Source organism: Monodelphis domestica, chromosome 7 (genome assembly GCF_027887165.1).
Source record: "Monodelphis domestica isolate mMonDom1 chromosome 7, mMonDom1.pri, whole genome shotgun sequence".
Classification (NCBI taxonomy): domain Eukaryota; kingdom Metazoa; phylum Chordata; class Mammalia; order Didelphimorphia; family Didelphidae; genus Monodelphis; species Monodelphis domestica.
The window spans coordinates 284341531-284367961 of record NC_077233.1 but is presented as its reverse complement, the minus strand read 5'-3'; positions in this window follow the sequence as shown (position 1 = coordinate 284367961).

Below are 26431 nucleotides of genomic sequence, written 5' to 3'. Positions count from 1 at the left end.
GGAATTCATCAAGTGAAAGAACAAGAGAACTCCAGGCAAAGGAGACAAAGTGAGCAAAGATAAAGAAAACGCCAACCTTGTATCAATTGCCTCCTGGACAACTCCTAGATGTCCAGTAGATGCCAACAACAAAAGATGCCCCAAAGAGCATGAACTTTCCCTCTTTAACCTTTAATGACTTTTTTTTTTCAAGAGCACCAGTGTCCTTTAAGTCACTTGACTTTGCAGCTTTGGTCTTTACTTGTTCCTTTCTCTCATTTTCCTACATCCCATTGCTTTCTGCTTCATTGACTTTATTTCCACACTATCTTTTTATTTATTTATCTTTTCCCATATTATTCATTTTTGTAATTTATTAATCTTATAAAACCAAAACTTAAAACATAAACCCAAATAAGCAATTGAACAATCAGATCCCACAGTTCTTCCTCAGGAGATAGATAGCATTCTTGTTCCTAAGCCCCTCAGAATTGTCCTGGACCTTTCTGTTGTTGAGAGTAGCTAAGCCTATCACAATTGATTATCCCACAATATTGTTATTACTGTGTATAATGTTTTCCTGATTCTGCTTGTTTCACTTTGAAGGCCTTCTCAGCTCTTTCTCAAATCATCTTGTTCATCATTTCTTACTGCATAAAAGTATTCTCTCACTATCATATACTACAATTTATTCAGTCATTCTGCAGATGATGGACATCCCTTGAATTTGCAATTCTTTGCCACCACAAAAAGATCAGCTATAAATATTGCATAAGTATGTTTCTCCCCTCTTTTGATCATTTTGGGATACAGACCCAGTAATATTATTACTGGATCAAAGGGTATGGATTGTTTTATAACCCTTTGGGCATAGTTCCAAATTTCCCTCCAGAATGGTTGGATCAGTTCACAGCTCCACCAGCAATTTTGCGATATCCTCTCCAACATTTATCATTTTCCTTTACTATCATATTTCCTTCTAAGTACTTCTTTTATCTCATCTCACATAGTCACTACCCAAAATCAAACCCTAATCACTTTTCTGAATATTTAAAATCACTTCCAAATTGATCTCACTCTTATGTAACTCTCCAACTCTAGGGTTCTCTCCACTTTGCCACCACTTTGATATTCTTAAAACAAAGAAATGACCTTGTAATTTCCCTGCAAAAGAGGAATTAGTTGCATCTAATAATGTTTTAAAGTAATATTTTTGGCATTTAAAATCCTTTACTTATATTTCTAGAATACATCATAACTCATCATCAACTTTATGGTACAGGTAAAACTGACCTACTTGTTTTTTTCTCATTCATTTCATTCCATCTATCACTTTATGTTGTTGCTCAGTTTAGAATGCTGCTGTTTTTTTTTAAATCTGTTTTCTGGAATCCTGAGCTCTCCTTAATAATCATTTGAAGTACTTTTAAAACATTTACTTTATTACCCAGAATTCCTTGGGGAGTCTGTGGAATCTGTAAGTATAATACTATTAACTCTGTTTCACCACTTACACTTATAAATATTCTTGGGAATTTTGTCTTGAGACAGAAAATCATGCATATTTGTAGTTAATATTTGGAGTCTTTGGACAAGTATGAGATAATAGCCATATGTTGATGAAAAACAAAGGTTGATTCAAGGCTTTTAATTTAATCTTGAGGAAGGTTAAAAACTACCACTGACCATTTTAGGGAGAGTTTAGGACCTTTGGAGGTATGAGAAAGGAAATGGTATTAATCAAGAATTAATACTAACTTCTCAATGACTGATATCAAGTAAACACAGAATCCTTTCCCAAATTATTCTGTAGCAATAGATAAGGGATAAATGAATAACAACATATAAAAACTGAAATTAATTATAGCTTAATAGACAAAAATGATATATATATATATATATATAATAATGTAGTTGTCAATTCTGAATCAGCTATATATAGTCAGATTATATATTTGCTAAGGCAAAAAACAAATTTAGCACAATTCAGAAAAGAAAATAAAACTGAGAAATAGCTACAACGTGAAATTAAGAGTTTCATCCTGACATTTAAACAAATTATTGAGGGCAAATAGGATATGACCAGAAGTAAAGACAAATGATTACAATGATTTCTAATGGAAGTTTAAGCGGTGCAAGACAGGTTTTTTGACAAATAGACCAAAATAAAACTAAATACGGTCAATCTAAAAATACTAATTTTTGTCTAATCTTAATTGGTCCTTTACTTCAACAAAACATTACTTTTCCTCCACCCTAAAATGATTCTCTATCCAACTTCCTAGAGAGACTATTTCAAACCTTTCTTCAAGTCTCCTAAATATCCTACCTCATTTTCTACTCCCCACACCATTCAGCTAATGACCTTGTCTCATGCTTCTCTAGAGAAAATAGGGACCATTTCCTTTTCTCCTTTTCCATACATTTCAGTACCCCTTGTCTTCACTTCCATTCTACCCTCCTTTAATATAGTCTACTTTCCAAAAGTGAAATTTCAGTCCTAATTGATCTCTCCTTTTCAGTTAACTGCAGTCCTCCATTTTATCTCTACCATGAAATAAAATCCTCTCTTCAGCATTTAATTACTTTATAAACTGGGCTTATATCATCTTACTGGACCTATAATATATCAACCCCCTTTTGGCACTTTATGATCCAGACAAGCCTGCTTGGTTACAGTTCCTTACCCAAGTCATTCCAATTAATTTCTCTGTGATTTTGTACTGATTGTTCTCCATGGCTAGAATGCTATCACTCCTAATGTTACTTAGCCCTGTGATGGGCAAACTTTTGATATTGGTGTGTCCAAATTCACCAAAAAACTGAGCATAACTTGGGTGGTGTGTCACTTTGAGAAAAAAAACAAAAACAAAAACATAATTTCATAATATTTATAGTTTAAATAACAAAAATGTATAATTGTAATATATAACTGTATCTAATAAATCAAAAACTAATTTTTTAACTTATTTGCTTAGTAAGTTCTTTGTTCATCTGCCAGTTTCTTCTGTTGGCCTTAATATTATTTAACTTGTGTGGGGTGCTGTGAACTAAGATGAGTGAGAGGAAGGGGAGATTCTTTAACTAACCTGCCTATTAATGACTTTATTGCTGCTGAATTTCAATGGAAAATTTCAATTGAAGTTTGATATTGTGTATACTTCAAGCCCAAGCAAGTGCTACTAACTTCATCTGTCAATCTGTTTCTTTTGTTGGTTTTGATATTTTTTTAAAATGTAGAATAAGGTCTCACAAAAGTACATAGAGGGAAAAATTGTGAGTAAAGTCATTGCTATATTTTTCAGGGTGCTAAAAGTGTCTGGTAATCTATTCCAGGCACTCCTCTTTTGCATGCGGGCTGGAGCCCTGCCCCATCTTCCACAGCCCAGCCCTTCCATGCCCCTCCCCTCCCCAGCTGGCTGGTCCAGGGGTACTATAAGAGCAGCCACCCACCCGCCTGCCTATCTTCCCATGTTTCTTCTGTGCACGTGTTCCTCCTCTCTGCCCCCTCAGAAGCCCTACATGCCATAGCCACATGGTATGTGCTGCCTGCTGCTCAACCCCTCCCTTCCCCCATGGCCAGAGTGTGGAGCAACCCTATCCCCTCTCCCCACCCCTTAGTCCCCATTCCCAGGCCAGGCCGGGACATGGTCATTGCCAAGGCTGTGGATGTGCAGCTCCCCAGGCAGGCCCTGAGGCCATCAGCCCACATGAGGCTGCATGTCATAGGTTCATCATCATGGACTTAGCCTCTTAGAATTCTGTTTACCTCAAAAGTAGCTCAAGGGTCACCTTCTACAGGAAATTTTTCTTCATCTCTCCAGATTTAGTTATCTAATAAGTAACATATTTTTAATGTAAAATACACATGTGCTTGTTGTCTCCTCAGATTGTTCATAAGCTTCTTAAGTGTGGAAACAATTTCTTTTCAATATTTATAGCCCCAGTGATGAACACAGTATCTGCTTAATGTGTATAATAAATCTAGTAGCAAAGAGAATACTTGGATGGAATATTAAATTTTTCAAAATATTATACATACAAAATATTACAATGAAAGGCGATGAAAGCTTATTAATAGTATTGTCAATAAAAACAGAAATGAAGGAGGAAGTAAATCCATTTTAAAGAAAACTATAGAGAGGCATGGTGGAAAGATGGTGAAGTAGGCAGTGAAGTTTTCTCAGTGTTCTAATACTCTCCCAAAACAATCAGAAATAATTCCACAGAAGCAAAACTAAAAGCTGCAAAAACAGACAGAAATCCTTAGTGAAACTGAACAACAAGGACAGATGAGGAAAGAAGGTTTCTTCCTGCCCTTGGGGACAAGATTAACAGTCTTACCTTGTTCACCTGCTTCACCAAGGATACCACTGGAGACCTCCAAGAGTAGATGGGTCTACTTTGTAATATTTATTTGGAAAGGAAATGGGAATTGGAAAACGGGGGGGGGGGGGGATAAATGGGAGGTTTGTAGCAGGGTATGAAGGAGAGAGGGGAGAGAGGGAACACTGCTTGGTGAGGCAAGGGAGGGAGATGCCCCCTGCTGAGAGGAAACAACAGGGGTCCAAGGAGGTCTGTTTGTCTTTGAATGACTGAAACTGAAGTTCAGCTCCCTCTATGACCAGTAAAGATAGTCCACTTATCTGACTGTGAATTCAAATAACATAAAGTTTAATAACTAGTTGGGATTGGAGTTTTCCTCAGCTTCAGACCTGAGGCCAGGCCCCAGAGGCTGGCGGAGGGTTTGTCCCACTCCCGTCTACTCTCGTTGTTCTAATTCAGAATCTTAGCAGTACACAGAAAGCAAATGAGAACAATTCTAACCTTTTGAAGCCTGTGTCTTTGGGCTGAACCAAGAAGAGCATGCCACTCCAGACTGGGCTGAACAAGCTCCTCTCCCCTCCAACACCAGGAAGCAAGTCCCACCCGGCAGGAAGGAAGTGCTAGTCACAAGACCCAACTGCCACTCCCAGTTGGGCCCTTCCCCCACAAACTGTCAGTCTTGTTTCCTTTCCACAACTTTGACCTCAGCTCCAGAGACATCCCCTGGCCCACAGGTGGGAGCCAATGAAGTGGACACCCTGGAGTCTGAAGGCACTGGATTCTGAGGACAGAAGTTCAGACTTCTCTGCTCATGAACAAGGAACTTGGAGGGTCCAAGAACACAGACTGGACACCTACTCTGACCAGGCCTATAGCAATGGGTAAGGAGGAATGAGGAAGAAGTAGGCATCAGTGAATGTGGTTACTGAGGGACCAGGTTCCCATCAGCTCTGGTCATTCTCAGGAGAGTGGAGTCCCTGCTTGCTGCCTCAGGGGGAACAGATTGACTGCTTGTGGTATCAGTGGAAAAACTGACTTCTGACTCTGGTAAGAATACTTGAGCCCCATCATGGAGTGGGACTTTTTTTTTTAAACTCTTACCTTCCATCTTGGAGTCAATACTGTGTATTGGCTCCAAGGCAGAAGAGTGATAAGGGCTAGGCCATGGGGTTCAAGTGACTTGCCCAGGGTCACACAGCTGGGAAGTGTCTGAGGCTAGATTTGAACCCAGGACCTCCTGTCTCTAGGCCTGGCTTTCAATTGACTGAGCTACTTAGCTGCTCCCAAGTGGGACTTTAGTAAAGGACAAGTCTTTAAAAAGTAGAAAAACCAAAAAAGCCTGAAGTAAAAAAAAATGCACAAAAAATCTCTAAACCTAAAATAACACAATAGGAACCCCAGGAATCCAGTAAAAAGCCAATAATTAAATCTAATTGGTTGGCCACTAAAATTCAGTAAATAAATAAATAAAACTGAGCAAACAAAGAAGAAAGAACCTAATTATTTATAGTTAATATGGGGACAGAAAGGCTCAAATTCAAAGTTCAATGAAATAAAAACACCTATTTCAAAAATAGCAAAGGAAGTGGCCATAAGCTGAAAAAGAGCTTTTGGAAGAGTTTTAAAAAGACCTCAAAAAACAAATGAGAGAGGTTGAGGAAAAGTTAGGGAAAAAAAGAGAAATGTAAGAAAATTGAGAAAATCTTGAAGGAAAAATTATGCAAATAGAAAAAGATATCCAGAAATTCAAAAAAGAAAATTGTGTATTAAGAACTAGAATTAGACAAGGAAAAACTACACATTTCCTAAGACAAAAATTAATTACAAAGCAAAATAAAAAGAATAAATTAATAAAAGTGAATATGAAATAACATCACTAAACAACTGACCTGGAAAATAGATCAAGGAGAGAAAATAGGAGAGAATAGTTGGAATTCCAGAAAGCTATGATTTTTTAAAAAAGAGCTTAGATACCATACTCTAAGAAATCATAAAGGAAAACAGCCCTGAAATTCTAGAATCAGATGGTAAAATGAAAATTGAAAGAATATACTCTTCACCCCCTTAAAGAGATTCAAAGATGAAAATGAACAGGAATAACATTGCCACATTCCATAGATCCCAGGTTAAGGAAAAAATACTACAAGAAACAAGAAATACATATTAAAATACTATGGAACTACTCAGAGAAGAACATAGTGTCTAGCACATAAAACATTAAATGAATATAGGATTCAGAATACAGAATTTATTAAAGCAAAAGAACTTGGCTTACAGCCAAGAATAATATATAATAATATATCCAGAAAAGATAAGCATAATTATAAATGGTAAAAATGAATATTCAATTAACTAAAGGAGGTTCAACTATTTTGAGGGGGAAAGCCCAGAACTCATCAGAAAATTTGATTCATAAGAAAAATATAAAGAAATGAAAGACTAATCATAAGTAACCCGAAAGGTAAAATTGTTTTATTCCTGTATGGGAAAATGTCATCTGTGGCCCTTGGGAATGGTATACCCCTGGGCATTTCAAAGGGACATGTATGGAAGTAAGATGATATCAAAGTGAAATAATGGAATGAGGCAAAATGAAAGTGAAAAAGACCAGGATGAGGTGGAGTGGAGTGGCTGTCTCATATGTAGGAGGATGAGTAGAGGAAATGTCATAGAGAAGGGATGAAGGGTGGAGGGCTGAAAGTACTAGAAGCCTACTCTCATTAGACATTAGAGGGCAACATGCTCAAGTAGCAGGATAAAATTTTTCTTAATGTACAGAGAAACAAAAGGGACGGGGGATTGGATAAGGTAGGGACTGGGCATAGGTTAAGAAAATGGAGTATAAGGAAATTTAAAAAGGGAGGGAAGATAAGGGATACATAGAGGAAAGTAGATGTCCAGAGGTATGAGGATAAGGTGAGGGCATAATGGAATCAAGAAGTAGGAGGGAATGGTTGTAGGGATAAGGAAGGGAATTTTCAAAAGGTGGATAGAATACGAATTAAAAGGTAGTGTCAGAGGTTGATATTTCAGGGTCTATCTTAGATAAAGATCTAAGACCCCTCCTCAGAGGTAGAATTCTCATGGTCTGTCTTAGAATGGGTCCAAGCACCCTCACCTCCTCCTTCTTTAAGTTTCCCATAACAAAATTACTGACCATTTTATGAACCCTGGATGATTCCTGGAACCATTATCTTTCCCCAACCATTATCGTACCAGCTGCACTATCTACATTCTTGTCACAGTTTCCCATGGACCTTTGTCATGGGTGATTGTTTGTAATTTCTACAATTTTTACCTTTAAAAGATCTACCAATTTGAAATAAACTCAAAACCATTGTCACCAGTATTGGGTCCCTTTTGACCCCACATTTTGATTGTGATTCTTATCTTTTCCCTCACCCTTATCTTCAGGTGATGTCCTTCTTACTTCTACCTTTGCATTTCCTCTTACTATTTTCCCCATTCCTTACCTGGGGAACTCTGGTCCTAGTCCTGCCCTTCCTCTGGGTCTTTAACAGTAAAGGGGAGGCAACAAGGGAAGGGCATGTGGAACAAGGAGGGCAAGGACAGAGGATAAAGGAGGATTTTTGGCAATGAGTGTGAGTTAGAGAACCAGGAGATACTGATACCTTAAACTTTAAAGACTTTCCTCAGGCTTGGGTGTGAGCTTTGGATCTCATTCTGAACTTGATGAGGTCAGGTGCTAATTAGATTCTAGCCCCAGACTTAGGCTCACCTTTTTGGTCTCATTGTGTTATTGATTTAATCAGGAACATCTCCTTGATTGCCCTATCCTGGAGCTCCACCCTTAGTTTTGGGCAAAATGATCCCAGGGAGGCTCTCCCTGAGAATTGTGTCCTTGCCCCAAACCATGGATTATGTCCTCACTCCTTTAAGCCCTGACTGGGATTCCTGGCTTTGCTCTGGGCCCATGGGGATTGGCCCTCTTCAGCCCAGATTGCCTCGGCTTGGACTCTAGAATTCTCCACAGGTTTGCAATTTCAAGCATGTTAGTTGGCTTGGAACACGAATTGTCTGGCAGGATCTCAGGGTCTGACTTACCTTGAGCTTAAGTTTGGAACCTACAGAAGCAGATGTGTGGGGTGGTGGTGGTGGTGGGGTTGTGGGTTGCTCTTGGCTTGCTCTTCACTCACTGCTATGCCACCTGCTATCTTTGCTCCCCTCTCCCCTCAGTTCCCCAGATGGTCTCTGTCTACCTTTTGGGGTTTTTTGGAAGCTTGTTTCCCTCCACCTTGTTGATTCTTTCACTCCAATATTCATTTTGTGGTTCTATTCTACTCTTGCTCTAGAGGATTTTTGTGAAACAGCTTTGCTGCCCTAGTCATTCCTCCATCTTTGCTCCATCCCCGGAAGTGAGCTCAGTCTTTTGACAGAGGAATAGTGCTATTAGATTAGCCATTATTTAACACGTGAAGCTGCTACTAACTCTTCCCTGGCTTTCCTGCCTATTTGGTATTTTATAACCTAGATAACATTGGGAAAGGTTAATCTTAGTGAGATGTAATTAGAGTTAGCTTTGCTCTCCCAGTCTGTTGTCCTGAACCCTAATTTGTCCTTAATTGTTTCTTGTTTAAGCTAATCACTTAATGGCTAATCATTTTAAATGTGCCTGTTTTCCCAGAAATCACCAAACCATCTGGCTGAGATTTTTTAAAATGCTCTTAGAACACTTAGTGAATCAGTTAATCAACAAGCATTCTTTTTAGTTACCTACTATGTGTCTGGCACAGTGCTAAGCACTGGGGATATGACAATGTGAATAATCGCAGCCTTCAAGAAGTTTATAATCTAATGGGGATCATATGCTAAACTATAAATTATATTAATGTCTAAAATATTATATACAGAGCAGATACAATATATAACATAATATATTATCAATTAATAAAGAAGATATACAAAACACTGTTTTCATAGAGAACATACTAGCAGCTTAGGAGAACAAGAACGGCTCTCATACATGATGCTTAAGATGAACAATTGTGGAAATCAGGAATTCTAAGAGGATGCAGTGAGCAGGAAATTTACTCCATATTTTAGGATGGGAAAGAGAGAGAAATCTTTTAGAGGAATAGTAAATAGGCTAGAATGGCTATTATAGAATATATTATAGAGTGTATATATATATATATATATAGAACCTATATATAGAATAGTGAATAGGCTAGAACTGTAAATTGTATGGAGAGGAGTAATATGTAAGAAATTTGAAAAGATAGGAAAGAGGCAGTTCTGAAGCATTTGGGGGGGGGGGGGTTTGTTTTGTCCTTGAGGTAAAAATGCCTGAAACATAGAATATGGAGATGAAAATGTTTTCATGTACGACAATAATTTTGGTAGTTTTGTGGAGGGTGTTTCAGTGGTTAAATACCCAAGGCAGGGAGATGAGTTTGCAAGCTTTTATAATAGAATGGGCAACCAGGGAAGAAGTAATATGGTTTTTGAACTAGAGAAGTACCAGTCTTGGAGGGAAGGGAATAAATGAAGATGTTGTGGAGAGGAGTTAAAGACTGATTGAACTGGTATTAGAGGAAATTTATATTAGTACTAAGTAAAATAAACATTTATTGAGCACTTTCTGTGGACCAAAAATTGAGCCAGATACTAGGAATACAAATAAAAAAGTAAAAAATAAATAGGCCCGCAATACCTTACATTTGAACAGGGAATTAACAAAACAAGGGGAATGAAATCTAGCAAGGAACATTAAAAAAAATTCATTGATTTAGATATTTTTTAACATTTATTTTTAAAAATTTTGAGTCTCTCCCCTCTGCCTCTGCCACTGACAATGTAAGCAATTTGATTTCTTCCTTATACCCAAGAATTAGACTTTATCTGCATATCTTTCAAGTTGGATTGAGCAGGAGAGACGGGTGGCTATGTCTCACTGGTGAGTCTGGCTCTCTCTCCACTCTGTACCCTTGCTCCTCCAGTTTTCTGCCAGCTCTGTGACACTGAATCCTCCTGCCCTCTGGAGGCTTCTTCTCTGCACTATTAATGAAATGGATTAAGCCAGTTGAGCTGATCTGCAGAGTTGTATGTGCCCTGAGGTCAAAATTTCCTGAGGCAAAGGCCCAAGATAGAGGTGTGGTGGCTGAAGGGTGGGACCAGCTTGCCTTCTTCTTCATTTCTTTCCTCTAGCTGCCTTCTTGCCAACTGTGGTCAGAGCTCTGAGTTTCATATAGTTGTGGTAACAAGACACTCCATCCTGGTTGGAGCCCTCACCCTGAGATCTCACCAACCACCTGAGTCTCAGCACAGTAGGGAGGGAAGGGCTCTGGGACCTTCCTTCTTACTTTTTCTTAAACTTGAGAACTAAACCTTCTCTATGTACCTTTTAAATTGAATCAAGCAGGAAGGTCACTCAGCTCTATCTTCTTGCTGGATCTTGTTTTCTGTCTCCTTACAGTGTTTTGTTTTCAATTGATATGGAAAGGTTTTCATAGAAGAATTGACTTTTGCTGCTTCTATGCTGCCATCTTGACCTCTATTCCCCTTCTCCATGGCAGTTCCTTGACTCATTCTTCTTCCTCAGGAGACAAACATTTCACCCTACCTATTCCACTACTATTAAGACTTATTCCATTCTATTCACCTTACTCTTGAGTCTTCCATTCATATATGGCCTTTATTTTTCCTAGGCAATGATGCCACTCCTAGGAGATATAGATGATATTTTTCTAAATTGTAACATAACAATTTGAACTTTGCATTGCTTATGATTAGTCTTTCATTACTTTTGTATGTTTTCTATAGTTCAAATTTTCAGTTGAGTTTAGGGTTTTTCTCCCTAAGAATAGTTGAAATGCATTTAGTTCCTCATATATTCATTTTTTACCTTTTATAAATATTTGCATCATTGATGGATATTTATTTTGGGTTGTAAGTCTAGTTATTTTGCTTTATAAAATTCTGTGTTCCATGTCCTGAGTGTTTTTAATATTATCACTGCCAATTCTTATTTTTTTCTGTAGAATTTTTCCCCATGGTTTCATGATTCATGATTTTTCCCACCTCTCTTCCCTGCGTGATCATGATGATAGCTCCATGTTATTGAAATTGTTTCTTTCTGGCTGTTTGAAGAATTTTCACCTTGACTTGGTGGATCTTGAATTTAGCTATTACATTCCTGGAAGTTGTCTTTTCAGGATTTTGTTCTAGAGATCATCTGTGAATTCTTTCAATGTCAATTTCATTTTTGTTTTTTAGGATCTGTAGACAGTTTTCTATGATAATTTCTTGTAATATGATCTTGAAGCTTTTTCTCTTTATCCTGACTTTCGGGTGGTCCAATAATTATCAATTTGTCTCTCCTAGAACTATTTTTAGGTCATTTGTTTTTTCAATAAGATATTTCATATTTACTTCTTTTTTCATTCTTTGATTCTGCTTTATTGTTTCTTAGTTTCTCATGAAATCATTAGTTTCTAGATGGCCAATTTTGATTTTTGAAGCCTGGTTTTTCTGTCAGTTTTTGATTCTTTTTCTTTTGGCCCATTTCTTTTTGCATTCCTTTCATTTCTCTTTCCCACTTTTCCTCTACTTCTCTTAATTGTTTTTTGAAGTCATTTTTGAGCTCTTTCAGAATCTGTGTCCAATCCATAAATTTCTTTTGAACTTTGCATGTGTTTGCTTTGCTTTCACTGGCTTTCACTGGGCTTTCACTGGCCCCTTCTGTGTGAAATAGATATATAAACTGACTGAAAATACTATTGATTGAAATAGAGAAGTAGACTGAGGGGAAATTGTTTCTTCAGCAATGACTGCTGTTCTCTGGCTTTTACTAGAGAGAGCTGCTACAGGAACCTGAGGCTGATTATTTATAATGAAGATAGGAATAAGAAATGCTGAGGAGTGCCATCACAGGGATATTGACACATAGGGACTGCTCTGGCGTTTGCTACTGATGGCTGATGAATCAAATGATTTCCTTACCTCCTTCCTCCCTCACTCCCTCCCTTAACCAACCCTCTCCACTAGTTCTTCTTGAAGCATTTGGCTACTTCCCTCCCCACTTGAGAAAACTATAAAGATATTCTTTTCCTTTCCTTTTTTCAAGTCAAGGGATTTATTGGGCTAACAGGATGGGAAACTGAGGTAAGAGGGATGAGAATTTCCCAAATCTAAATGAGATAAAATTGAGGATTTGGGGAGTCACAATTGTGGTTCTTAGATAATTAGGATAATGGGGGATAGCAGCCCTTTCAAAATCTTCTTTCTTCTTCACAAATTCAGCTTGGCTGGTCTCCTTTCTCAGCTTCAACTCCAGAGAAAAACAAAGTTTAAAGTCTCTAAGTTTTCTCCTGGCCAGATCAACTCTCAAACAGGCCACCAACTAAAAAGCTTCTCCCCTGGTCAGTTTCCACTGCTCAGAGCCAGAGAGATAGAGACCCAGTCCAAAAGCCAAGATTTTCTACTCAGTGTTAACTTCAACTTCTCAGAGCCAGAGAAACTCCAAAAACCAAGTCAGCCTCACAAAGGTCTTTTAGCCAGCTTCAAACCTCCAGGGAGAGAGAGTGACTACCAGTCAGAGACAAAGTCCCCTCCCCCCTGTCAGCTCAAACTGCCAAAAACTGGGAACATTCCGTTAGAACCCTGGTTCTTGCATCTTGGTCCAAAAGTCCTGCAAAACCCCTCTCTCTACATGCCTCTATCACATGTGTCTGTGCTTTGCTCTTTGTCTTCATATAAACATTCTTTAGAATTACGTACTATTTTTGTTGTTTGCTCATTTTTTCCTATCTAATTATAGCAGGCTCTATATTTTAAGAAGGTAAACTTCAGTCCATCCTTGAAGCTATTCTCAGCTTATTTTCTGGGTATTTACCAGTATTGCTTATTGGAGGAGGATGTGAAAATCTGAGGCATGAGAGCTCTCAGAGCTCCCTCTCCCTTTTGATTCAATTGATCCTTGAGATCCTGATGACTCAAAAGACTTTCCTTAGGTTTTATTGTAAGCTTTTAGTCTTTGATCTTGATTATTTCAGGAACTACTTAAATTGTAGCCTAAGGCTTATATGTAAGTTTTTGGACTTACCATGGACTTGTTTTAATTGGGCATGCCCTTCATTGCCCTGTCCTTTTGCTCTTTCCTGAGCTTTCTGCAATAAGATCTGTGTCCGCCCTTAATACTATCAGCTACCCTAAACTGTGAACTATTTTCTCATCTCAAGCCCAGATTGGGATTCCTGGCTTCACTCTGGGCCCACACAGATCAGCCCACTTTAGCCCAGAGTACCCTGGACTGAGATTATAGACATCTCCATAGGTTTGAAATTTTAAGGGGTGTGAGTTGGCTTGGATCACTATTTTCTGTGGCAGGATGTTGGGATCTGAATTTTGGCTTGGGCTTAGGTTCTGAATATGGAATTGGAGATATGGGGTGGGGTTTGCGGACTGCTCTTTACTCCTCACTAAAGCCCTTTGCTGACTCTGCTCCCATCTTATCCCACTGAGTCAGATGTTCTCTGCCTACCTTTTGGGGTTTTTCTTTTCTTGAAAGTTTTTTTTTTCACTCTGTCTCAGTAATTCTTTCAGTCTTATGTTCATTTTATGGTGATATTTTAATATTGATTGGAAAAGATTGTCATGGTGGTTCAGTGCTACTCTGGTTTACTCCACCATTTTGGTTCTGCCCACGGAAGTCCCAGTGTTTCTCTTGGTGAAAACTCTTCTGTACTGATTACCATTAGCATTACTGAAGCATTGTGAATTTAATAATTTTAGAAGGTAAAATAAAAAAAAATTAAACACTACCTCCATCTTTGCATACCTAGGAATCATATTGAGGAATAAATATCAAACACTCTAAAATGTCTTTGTGCTACATAAATGACATTTTTTTTTTATTATTTCATGAGGAAATAAAAAACAACAAAACAAATCAAAAAGTTTTTTGGCTTCTTGTCCATAAATGAAGACTAATTCTATTGTGTCTCTGATAACTATAAAACAAAGAATTATTACATGATTTTGCCCTTTTCATTTGCTCCTTGAGAAAAGTAAACTTAACAAAATAAAACAAAATAAAATTTGCAGGGCTATCCATTTCTTATTCAGCTAATGAACTGAAATAATTTGGGAAATAATACCCTTTCCCCTAAAGTTGGTCACAAAAATCTCTGCTTGCTAGATTATTATCAGGTAAGGAAAGCAATGCCTTCCAAATGATTAAATTAAGAGTTGAATTGGGTTGTTTATTTTATTTTTTTCAAATATTGTTCTACAAAAAAAGTATTTGGAGGAAAGGGAAAAATATAAAAAGACCTTGAATCTTTTAAATTATATGCCGAGTGTGTATTTTTGTAATAAATAATTCTTATGCATACACACAGATACACTCTCAAACCCACATATTACTAATGTTTCTTTGCTCCTTAATTCTAAAACAGTCTTCCAAGTTCAAATACACCATAGCACATTGTAGCAGTTTTCTGAGTTTTAAGAATGGTAAATTTTTTACTTCTAGTTTTAGGAAAAGTTTGAATAAGACTCTGACCAGTTTTTTGCTTTATCAGAGGAGATTCAATATTGTTACATTAGGAGTTGGAGATTGCATTTGCTGGAGTGTCACTGCTATTGTTCATTCATACTCATAGATGATTACAGGGTGGCTGAAAAAAAGGAAAATGAAGTGGGACACTAAAAGATGTCTGCTATGAGAAACATGGAGGAGATCAGGGGCTGGAATATAAATTAAGGATTAGAATATGTACATATGTGTATGTATATAACTGTATGCATAGATATAATGTATATTTCCATTAGAGTATTACAATTAACTTTATGTCCAACATAGTTAATAAGTCCAGTGTCTTCATCCTATTGTCAAAGTCACTGTTATGTTTTCAACAATTCTAATTTTTAGGATTTTGATCAGCATTTCAAATGCATGCTGTTTTCCACCATCCCCTGAGGATATTAAACTATGAGATGCGTTTATAGAAATAGTTTCCAAATGGCCTCTTTAAATGAAATCAGTTTTCCTCTAAGAATGGATATTGCAGATAATCTTTAAATTCATTGAGATCCTTGACTATGGAATATAATAAAAATCAATTGTAGAAAAGCAAACCAACTGCAGCATTACATAAAAGTAGCACTGCTTTACAAAACCCCCATTTTATTGTTTTGCTCTAGGCAAAGGATAATATTGGATATGGTAAGTCATCTACAGCTCCCTTCTTTGTGTAAATAGAGTCAAAGAATTATACCTTGACCCCATTGTTATTAGTTTAGGTGGAATCACAAAAGATTATTTATGTGAAAAAAAATGTTTGAAATGGCCACACAAAATTAATATTAAGTTTCCTGTCGTCCACCTCATTACCTTGGTAGATGGCTAGTATTAAAGGCAGTGAAGCATGGAATCAGTAACCTGGGTTTTTGCCATTACTGCAGTGCTGCAGATCCACATTTTATACAATTTAGAAAGAAATTATGTATGTTCGGTGTGCTGTCCTGGAATATACAGTAAGTGCACTGGGGTAAAAATGTTAGCTTTATTATGATACTTTCAAGTCCTGCTACTTAAATTATGAGTGAAAACCACTATTATTAATAAGCAGAAGTAGGAAACCAGTGAGTATGATGAGAGGAATCTGTTTTTCTCAGTATTTGTAGATACATAAATTTAAACTTGTTTTCCTCTTCAAAATTTTCTTAAATGGTATTTAAAGTCAAATTTACATTAGGAATCAATATAAAATGTGAAGCCAGCTGTAGATCTGTGAGAATTGTCAATCTCCTTAAATGTTTTCTTTAAATTTAGGCTTTCTTTTATTCATCTTTTGTTTTCCATGACCTTTATTTCTATATATATCCTTATTTCCTTTACCCAACAGCTTTAACTGACATTGTAATATTTCCACTCATTTTCTTGGTTATTGATGTATTTTTTCTTTATAGCACATTAATTTTAAATATATATCTCTATTCCCAAACATGAGCTTTTCAAAAAGGAATTTTAAAGGAAGAGGGAAAAAAAAAACTTTTAGTGAAAACAACAAGCCCATCAATAATATCTTCTAGTCTTATTCTATACCTCTCCATCTCTAAGAGAAGAAAGAAGTTATATTTTCTCAACTCTTTTCTATGTACAAGACTGATCATCGAAATTATTTGGCATTCAGTTCTTTGTTCTTCTAATTTATATTTTTGAAGTAATCATTTACATTCTATCTTTTTCTGCTTACTTTCCTTTACTTAAGTTCACATTTATAATACCATCCTACTTTCACAACACCATATCATTACATAAACCACAGTTCATTGAGTTATGTTCTATGCACACAAAAGATGTTACTAGCGTGATCTTGGCATATATTGGAACTTTATTTCTGTCTGTGGCTTTCTGAGGGTATAATTTTAACAGATTTCTGAGTCAATTGATATGAAATATTTATGCATAATTCCAAATAACTTTCCAGATTGGTTGTAGAAATTTATAACTACTATGGGAAAATAGTGTGCTTGTCTTCCTATGACCTCTTCAACACTTATGATATCTATCACTTTTTCTTTTTACTAATTGGTTATTCCACAGAAATTAAAATGAAAAAAATCTATACTTTCAGGTTTCTATGGAGCTAGATAATGTAGATCATGACATCATCATGGAGAGAAGATCTCCACACATGAATATTCTACTTAGTATTGAGCCACCTCAATATTCTCTCAAGAAAAGTTAATATTCTTTTGATCATTGCTTCATCTACTCTTGGTGGATTGAATTAATAGATCATGGATCTTTTGTAGAGGTAGTTGTGTGTACTCTGTGCAAGCTTTTTTTCCAATCTCTCTTCTCTTTCTTAGGCAAACTTCTACATAGTGCTGGCTGCACTCATTATTGCTTCTGCTTTTATCACTCCTCAAACCTTTGAAATCTTCCTTGTAAACCCTTCATTCAATTTTAAATGCTCCCTCCAAAGTATGAAATAATATTTTGCTTGCCAGATCTGATGATCTTTTCTTCTTGATTTATCTATTGTAGTTGACATTGTTGCCTGAAATTATCTCTCATATACACTCTTCTCTCTAAGTTTTCATGATACTACTCTTTAAATTTTCCTCTTACCTTCATGATGATTTCTTTCCGGTATTATTTGACGACTTATTACCTATATCTTATCCAATAACTGGACATTTCTCAAATTTGCTCTATTTTGTTGACTTCATTCTATTTCCTGGGTAAAATTATCATCTTATATAGTTGATACCCTGATCTCTATATTTCTCTATTCTGACTATGGAGATAGAGATAGAGTTAAAGATAGAGAGAAGGAGAAATAAAGGTATTAGTCTGGCATATGAAGTCTAGATATATATCAACAATTGTCTAGTGAGAATTTCAAGATATATGACCTAGAGGCATTTTCATTTTGATATGTCTAAAACATAATTTTATCTGTTCCCTCTCACCATTTCCAAACTTTCTTATTCTGCCAAAGGCACTGCCATTTTTCTAGTTCTCTCTCTGTCTCTATCTCTCTCTCTCTCTCTTTCAATTATCTCTCTTCTAATTCTCTTTTTCTTTCTCTCACTACGTTTCTCTCACTGTTTCTAAAAGACAACATCATTTTATCTGTGTTATTGCCTTTATTTACAAAGCCATTTCCTTCGTTTAAGGTTGATATCACCTCATATCTATATTATTGCTATAGGTTCATAATTGTTTTCCCTGCCTTAGGTCTCACACCTCCAGTCGATTTTACTCAATTCAGTCACCAAAGTGATCTTTATAAAATTCAGCTCTGACCATGTCATCCCCCTATCCAATAATAATGAAAATCAGAGTATGGAAGGGTACTCTACAAGAATGAAAATTGTGGTCTAGTAAGGCACTGGGCATCAGTTTTTGCTATCAGAAATAAAATATCCAGGTTTTTACTATGAAAACTGCTAGGAGTCTTTGAAATAGAAAAGTGAGTAAAACAATCTAGAAAAGTGAGATGAGTACAGGGAAATAGGGTGATCAGGAAATGTAGGTTTGAAGAGAAAATAGACTCAAAAGAGACTTAAAATTTAGAATACTAACAATATAGCTAGTACTGAGTAGCAATCAGATCCCTGTAAAGTCTTTGCCATCATTGCCTACAGCAGCCAATAAAAGAACCTGAACCCAGAGGAGATTTAAGGTGATCAACTATGCAGAATTTTTCTCTCTAGGAAAATTAATACTACAAGAAATTTTTTAGTGTTCCTTCTCTTCCCTCTATTTTTCTCTTCCATGGATGACAGCATGTCTAAAATCCAAAACTTGCCTGTAATTTATTTATTTATTTTTTAATTTTTATTTGGTCATTTCCAAACATTATTCATTGGAAACAAAGATCATTTTCTTTTCTTCTCTCCCCTCCCCCCCCCACCTCTCCCATAGCCCACACACAATTCCACTGGGAATCACATGTGTTCTTGATTCAAACCCATTTCCATGTTGTTGGTATTTGCATTAGAGTGTTCATTTAGAGTCTCTCCTCAGTCATATCCCCTCCACCCCTGTAGTCAAGCAGTTGCTTTTCATCGGTATTTTTACTCCCACAGTTTATCTTCTGCTTGTGGATAGTGTTTTTTAGATCCCTGCAGATTGTTCAGGGACATTGCATTTCCACTAATGGAGAAGTCCATCACCTTTGATTGTATCACAGTGTATCAGTCTCTGTGTACAATGTTCTCCTGGGTTCTGCTCCTCTCACTCTGTATCACTTCCTGGAGGTTGTTCCAATCTCCATGGAATTCCTCCACTTTATTATTCCTTTTAGCACAATAGTATTTCATCACCAACATATACCACAATTTGTTCAGCCATTCCCCAATTGAAGGGCATCCCTCATTTTCCAATTTTTGGCCACCACAAAGAGTGCAGCTATGAATATTCTTGTACAAGTCTTTTTCCTTATTATCTCTTTGGGGTACAAACCCAGCAGTGCTATGGCTGGATCAAAGGGCAGACAGTCTTTTATTGCCCTTTGGGCATAGTTCCAAATTGCCCTCCAGAATGGTTGGATTAATGCACAACTCCACCAGCAATGCATTGATGTCCCTACTTTGCCACATCCCCTCCAGCATTCATTACTTGCCTTTGCTGTCATGTTAGCCAATCTGCTAGGTCTGAGGTGATACCTCAGAGTTGTTTTGATTTGCATCTCTCTGATTATAAGAGATTTAGAACACTTTTTCATGTGCTTATTAATAGTATTGATTTCTTTGGCTGAAAACTGCCTGTTCATGTCCCTTGCCCATTTGTCAATTGGAGAGTGGCTTGATTTTTTGTACAATTGATTTAGCTCTTTGTAAATTTGAGTAATTAAACCTTTGTCAGAGGTTTCTATGAAGATTGTTTCCCAATTTGTTGCTACCCTTCTGATTTTAGTTACATTGGTTTTGTTTGTACAAAAACTTTTTAATTTGATGTATTCCAGATTGTTTATTTTACATTTTGTGACTCTTTCTAAGTCTTGCTTGGTTTTAAAATCTTTCCCTTCCCAAAGGTCTAACAGGTATACTATTCTGTGTTCACCTAATTTACTCATAGTTTCCTTCTTTATGTTCAAGTCATTCACCCATTCTGAATTTATCTTGGGGTAGGGTGTGAGGTGTTGATCCAAACCTAATCTCTCCCACACTGTCTTCCAATTTTCCCAGCAGTTTTTATCAAATAGTGGATTTTTGTCCCAAAAGCTGGGGTCTTTGGGTTTGTCATAAACTGTCTTGTTGAGATCATTTACGCCAAGTCTATTCTACTGATCCTCCTTTCTGTCTCTTAGCCAGTACCAAATTGTTTTGATTACCACTGCTTTATAGTATAGTTTGAGATCTGGGACTGCAAGTCCTCCTTTGTTTGCATTTTTTCCTTCTTTTTGTCAGTTGATTCACAATAGATTTGGCTCCACCCTCTTACTTTCACCCTATGTGTATCTACCTTTCTCATATGCGTTTTTTGTAGACAGCATATGGTAGGGTTTTGGACTCTAATCCACTCTGCTATTCGCTTACCTTTTATGGGTGAGTTCATTCCATTCACATTCAGAGTTATGATTACTAGCTGTGTATTTCCCAGCATTTTGATTTTTGCTCCTTTACCTGCCTTTTCTTCTTTCACTATTTCCTTCTACACCAATGTTTGCTTTTGAACAGTCCCCCTTGTTCCCACCCTTATTTTACTTCCCTTTCTACCCCCTCCCTATTTATCTCCCCCCTTAATTTCCCGTAGTCTTTCTAAAATTAGCCACCCACTCCCTCCCTCTCTTGGACTGCTTCCCTTCCCACCAGACCATTTGTTACCCTTCTACTCCCCTATAGGGTGCAAATCTGTTCTCTGCCCTCAATGGATTGGATTGTTTTTCCCTCTTTGAGTCTCTTTCAAAGCACGAAAAAGTTGAGTATTTCCTCTCTCCAACCTCTTTACCCTTCCAGTGTATTGATGTTCTACCCCCTCCCACCATGAGCTTCTTTATGACATATAAATTTACCCTCATTTGTTTCTTTCCCCATTTCTTTTAATATTAACCTATTTTTAAGCTCTAGTTACATATATATATATATGTATATATATATGCATACTCATGAGTATGTATTTTTGCATGCATATATCTATATACCTATTTATGTCTTGTCCTTTCATCCTATACAGTTTGTTGCTGTTCCCTCTAAGTATACTTCTTTTTGCTGCCCAGTTAATAACAACAGTTTTTAAGAGTTACCAATGACCTCTTTTCTTATAGGGATACATATCATTTTAACTTATTGAGTCTCTTAAAATTTTTTTTTGTTTTTGTTTTTCTTTTTTCCCCTCTTTTTTAATTACCTTTTGATGATTCTCTTGAGTTCTGTGCTTGGACATCAAATTTTCTGTTCAGGTCTGGTCTTTTCTTACGAATTCTTGAAATTCTTCTATTTTGTTGAATGACCATACTTTCCCCTATAAGAATATAGTCAGTTTTGCTGGGTAGTTGATTCTTGGTTGTAGACCTAGTTCCCTTGCTTTCCAGAATATCGTATTCCACGCCTTTCTTTTTTTCAGTGTGGATGCAGCCAGATCCTGAGTTATCCTCACTGTGGTTCCTTGGTATCTGAATGACTTCTTCTTGGCAGCTTGTAATATCTTTTCTTTGGTCTGAGAGTTCTTGAATTTGGCTATAACATTCCTGGTTGTTGTCAGTTGGGGATTAAGTACAGGAGGTGATCTGTAGATTCTATCAATCTCCACTTTTCCCTCTTGTTCAAGGATTTCGGGGCAGTTTTCTTTAATAATTTCCTGTAATATAATGTCCAGGCTTTTTCTTTTTTCATGGTCTTCTGATAGGCCAATAATTCTTAAATTGTCTCTCCTTGAACGATTTTCTAAATCCTCTGTTTTGTGAATGAGATGCTTCATATTTTCCTCAATTTTTTCATTCTTTTGATTTTGTTTTATAGTGTCTTGCTGCCTTGTGAGGTCGCTCGATTCAAGTTGTTGTATTCTGGTTCTTAAAGACTGAATTTCCTCATTAGTTCTTTAGTCGTCCTTTTCCTTTTGGTCAGATTTTCTTTGGAGGTCATCTTTCATCTTCTTCACCTCATCTTTTATCTGCTTTGCCTCATCTTTCATCTCCTTTGCCTCATTTTCCAGTTGGTTGATTTTGGCTTTCAAGACACTATTTTCTGTTTCCAGATGACTTATCTTAGTTTTTAAGTTCTTTTCCCAATCGTCTTCAGCCTCTCTTGTGTTTTGAATTGCATTTTGAGTTCTTCCAAAGCCTGTATCCAATTTGCTGGGATTTCTGATTTTTCCTTTGCTGGGTCCTCCCCCTCTGTTTCATTCGCTCTTTGTTCATTACCTGTGCAGAAGCTGTCTATTGTAATTTCTTTCTTCTTTTTCTCTTGTTTGCTCAAGTTTACCCCTTCTTTGCTCCCCATATTTGGCTGTGCTCTTGCTCTCTTGCTCCTCTCATTTTGTTTTGGTTTTGGGGCTGTCAGTCTCCCCTCTTGGAGCTTTTTCAGATCTCTTGGTACAGTCTCTAGGGGAGGAATATTAGCTTCCCTGTCCTCTGGAGGCTTTTGATTGGATTGAGTTCAATTGGGTTGGGATGTATGTGGTATGAAGCTCTGAGGCTCTGAAGACTCCTGGAAGGCTGGGCTGCCCAGGCTCTCTCCAGTTCTCTCCACCTGCTTCTCAGCTGTCCACAAGTGCCTTTGCCCACCTCCCTAAACTCTGAGGAGTTCTGATGGGATTAGTTCAACTGGATTGGTCTGGATGTGCCCGAGGCAAGGGTGAAACTGGAGCCGAGATGGAGGGACCCAGCCATGGCCTGTTTCTCCCTGGCCTCCTCCCCACTGTCCAAGCTGGATGCTCCGAGCCCGGCGCCCCGCTGCTCCCAAGGTAGACCCTGCAAACCAGCACCTTTGCCCACTCAGAGTTTCCCACTGCTGCTGGGGGCTCAGCCCTCTGGGTTGTGGGGGAGGGGTCCTGGGACCTTCCCTCTGCCTTCCCCTTAGCCCTGAGTATTCTTGGATTCCAGCTTTTGGGGGGCATACCTTTTGATTTGAGTCCAGAAGGAGGGTTCCCCACTTCTGTCCTGTTGTTCAGATTGAATTTCGGTGCCCTGGGAGCATTCAGTCTGTATCGGTAAGGAAGGGTCTTCCACAAGGTCTGAAGTTTTGCTGCTTGCTAAGCTGCCATCTTGACTCCGCCCCTTGCCTGTAATTTAAAGGGATATATATATATGTACATATATATGTGTGTGTATATATATATATATCTAATTATATATGTATATTTAATTAGCACTGAATTTTGACTATATGTTTGAGGATGCTAGATTGTGGAGTAGAGTGGCAAAGCCTGAAGTCAGGAAGATGAGTCGTGATCCTGTTTGTTCAGTTCATCTATAAAATGAATAGGTGAAGGCAATGGAAAATCAATGTAGTATATTTGCCACGAAAACCCAAAATGGTTTCCAGAAGAATAAGACACAACTGAAATGACTGAACAATAACAACAAAATATAGTTGATCATAGTAGTTTCTGATTTGCAAGCATGTTACTCTTGAGAATGGAAACCAGTGGGGTAGAGCCACAATCATCCTGATGGTTTCCTCATGTAGTAAGGAGCAGGAATTGCCTTCATTGGAGGTAGTCAATCTCTGACAATTTTACTTTACCCTTCTTCTTTCAGGTATACTTAAAAGATCCATAAAACACTGAAAGTTAGAGGTTAATCAACCACTAAGGGAAAGTCATGCCCATGAGGATGGCTAAAGGGAGAAGCTGGAAACAAGTTACTCCTCCCATTCAATGAAGCGTGGCATCAAAGAGGGCTTTAAAATGGAACACCTGGTATCCACCAACCACTATCATGTCATTTATATAATTTTTAATTAATATGATTATTTCTTACCTTCATATAAAACTTTGTAGTTTTCACACATGTTTCCTTTTGGTTTATAGGGCAAGAATTATCCCTGTAGACCTCCTACTCAACTAGGATATGAGAATAAACTAGAATACCCATCAGGCACTTTAAAGTGAACAAAGTTTTATTCTGTTGAAGTGTAAGGACAATTTGTGGCACACCAGGGAAAGACTCTTACTCAAATATAACCCAAGCCACCAAGACACAACCTTGATACAGAGAGGTATGAGAAGACAAAGAGGGTACAGCTATCACAATGGTAAAGTTTGCTTAGTGACAAAAAATTTGTCCAGCATCAAAGCATCTATTCTTAGAGTATGTCAAGCATCAAAGAGGGGGCCGTTAGTCTTGTTTGGTGATTGCAAGTCCATCCATGACTGCCATGTTGGCTGGGATGTGGGTCCTACAGGTGTTTTCTATTGCTCAGGGCTGACATGGATGGTCTGAGTTGACGCATGGTTCTGGTTTGTGATTATGACAATAATTGATGGAAAGCAGCAGAGTTCACTCAATGTATGCATGAAAAACACTTTCTATGCCAAACTCACAGTAAATCTTGATTGTGTGCAATATGCTCAGTCGCTAGATTTTGACCTGGAGCTGCTTAGGTCTGGGTCTGGGCAACATGATAACTCAAGAAAAGGAGAAATATTAGTGAGGGCTGAAACTCTGTGTCCTCACATCTTTATTTTGTGTTAAAGAAACCAAGATTCACACAAATTTTGTCCAGAGTCACTGTTAGCTAGTTAATGTTGGAACAACAGCTTGAGTTCACATTTCTGACCAGCCATACTCGTTCTACTGTTCCACACTGCTGCCATCATAAACAAATTAAAAGAGTAAAGGAGGTCAAATCTTTGGCAAGAGGAAGTTTTCAAGGGATAAAGAGGAAAAAATAAAATGTCCTATTTTGATTACATAAATTGTAATAATTTTGCATAAACTAAACTAATGCAGCTAAGATTAGAAGAGAAATAATTGACTGTTTCCACTACTAGTTTGTGTATATAGTTATTCATTCAATATTGAGTTCCTTATCAAGTCCTGAGAGATACTACCATCCAAGTAGTCTTTCTTTGTTTATGCACACACATATATGTAAATATACATATTTATATCTATATGTGTATATGATTGCCTTCTGTGAATTTCCACGGATTCACTAAACCCTTTCTTTTTAACATACAGCAATGGGGACAATTTATTTTATCATCAGTGAGGTGAAGAAGTGCATTCTTAATCAAATTCTTCATTAATCTGTTTCCTAGATTATTATAGGAAGGTTATAGGATTCACTGGAAATATTCCTAAAGAACTGCATTTGTTTAAAATGAGGAAAACTTTAATCAAACAAGCAATATTTACTTCGTTTCCTTTAAAACTTCCAATTAGTGTTAATTTTCCAATGTGATTTGGTAGGACTTGGTACCAGCCTTATAGTTTGGGCCAATTTTTTCATCTTCCAGAAAATAGTAGTGCCAAGTAAGAGAAGGCAACTCTGATTCACTTGGCAAATAGAAATCCAATGAATTGCTTTTCAGTATATTATATTTCTTGGGGGATGGGAAGGGTGAAAGAGAAAGAAAATAATTACTGACTTCAAAATCCAATCATCTCTGTGTACTCTTGTAGCCATTCTTCTTCCTTATGCACACAGCAATTTTAGTTTTGTTTTGACAGGAACATACTGATATTCATAAACTGCAAGACAGTATTTAGAGATTTGGAATTTTTCCTCAGTAGTAAATAAAGTGCAATGAAATTTATGGATACTGTGGTCTAAGCTTTATTAGCTTGCTAGAATATAGCAGAATATTTCCTAAAAGATATCAACATATAATGCCTTAAAAACTAAAAAGAAAATTACCAAAAATGTTTAAGTGATGGTCCTAAGCAATTCTGTTCCATTATTATTGTTTCATAAAAATTACTATCTTGCATGTTTAGCCAGTGAACCCCAGCAATTCAGTGACACTACTTGATCAATCATTAGTTTAAATTCTCATTTCATCGTTTACTTCCAAAATCAAATGTTTCTTGTCAAGAAACTACAATATTCTGGTTGCTAATTACTAACTTTCTCCTTTCCCTAATTTTGCCCTGGCCCAAAGAAGATGTTAAGGCATTATTTAGCTTACTAGATGGCATGTAGTGTGTTAATTTCCAAAAAGACATGGAGAAAAAAGCACAAGTTCACTGGTTAAATATAAACATTGCTACATTCTCATGGTTCTTCCAAGTATGGAATAAAGCATGTGATATTACATATTGTTACCTTGACAGTATATTTCAGATTACCTATCCCTACATTATTATATGGTAATATTATATTCTGAATGTGGTACTAAGAAATAAAAGTGAGAGAGAAACAAAAACAACATAAACTTCAATGAAATCCTTTCATTGAAGTTAATAATAGAATTTAATATCCCCAAGCTTAGGTATTGGTATTTTAAAATTTCCCTTAGGTCAAAAAAAAATAAACTCCAATAGTCTTTTCTTTTACTATATTCTACCTTTCTTTTTAGATGTAGGTCAAAGAATTTAGGGATTTATGGCTATAATTTTTACTTTTAAACCTTTAACGGTCTGTGTTCTCATTAACATGGGTAATATTGCCCAGTTCAAATCACAAGTTTTTCCAATCCTCTTGTTTTATAAAGTGATTTTCCATATAATCCCATAAATTCTCCAGCATGCTGAAGACC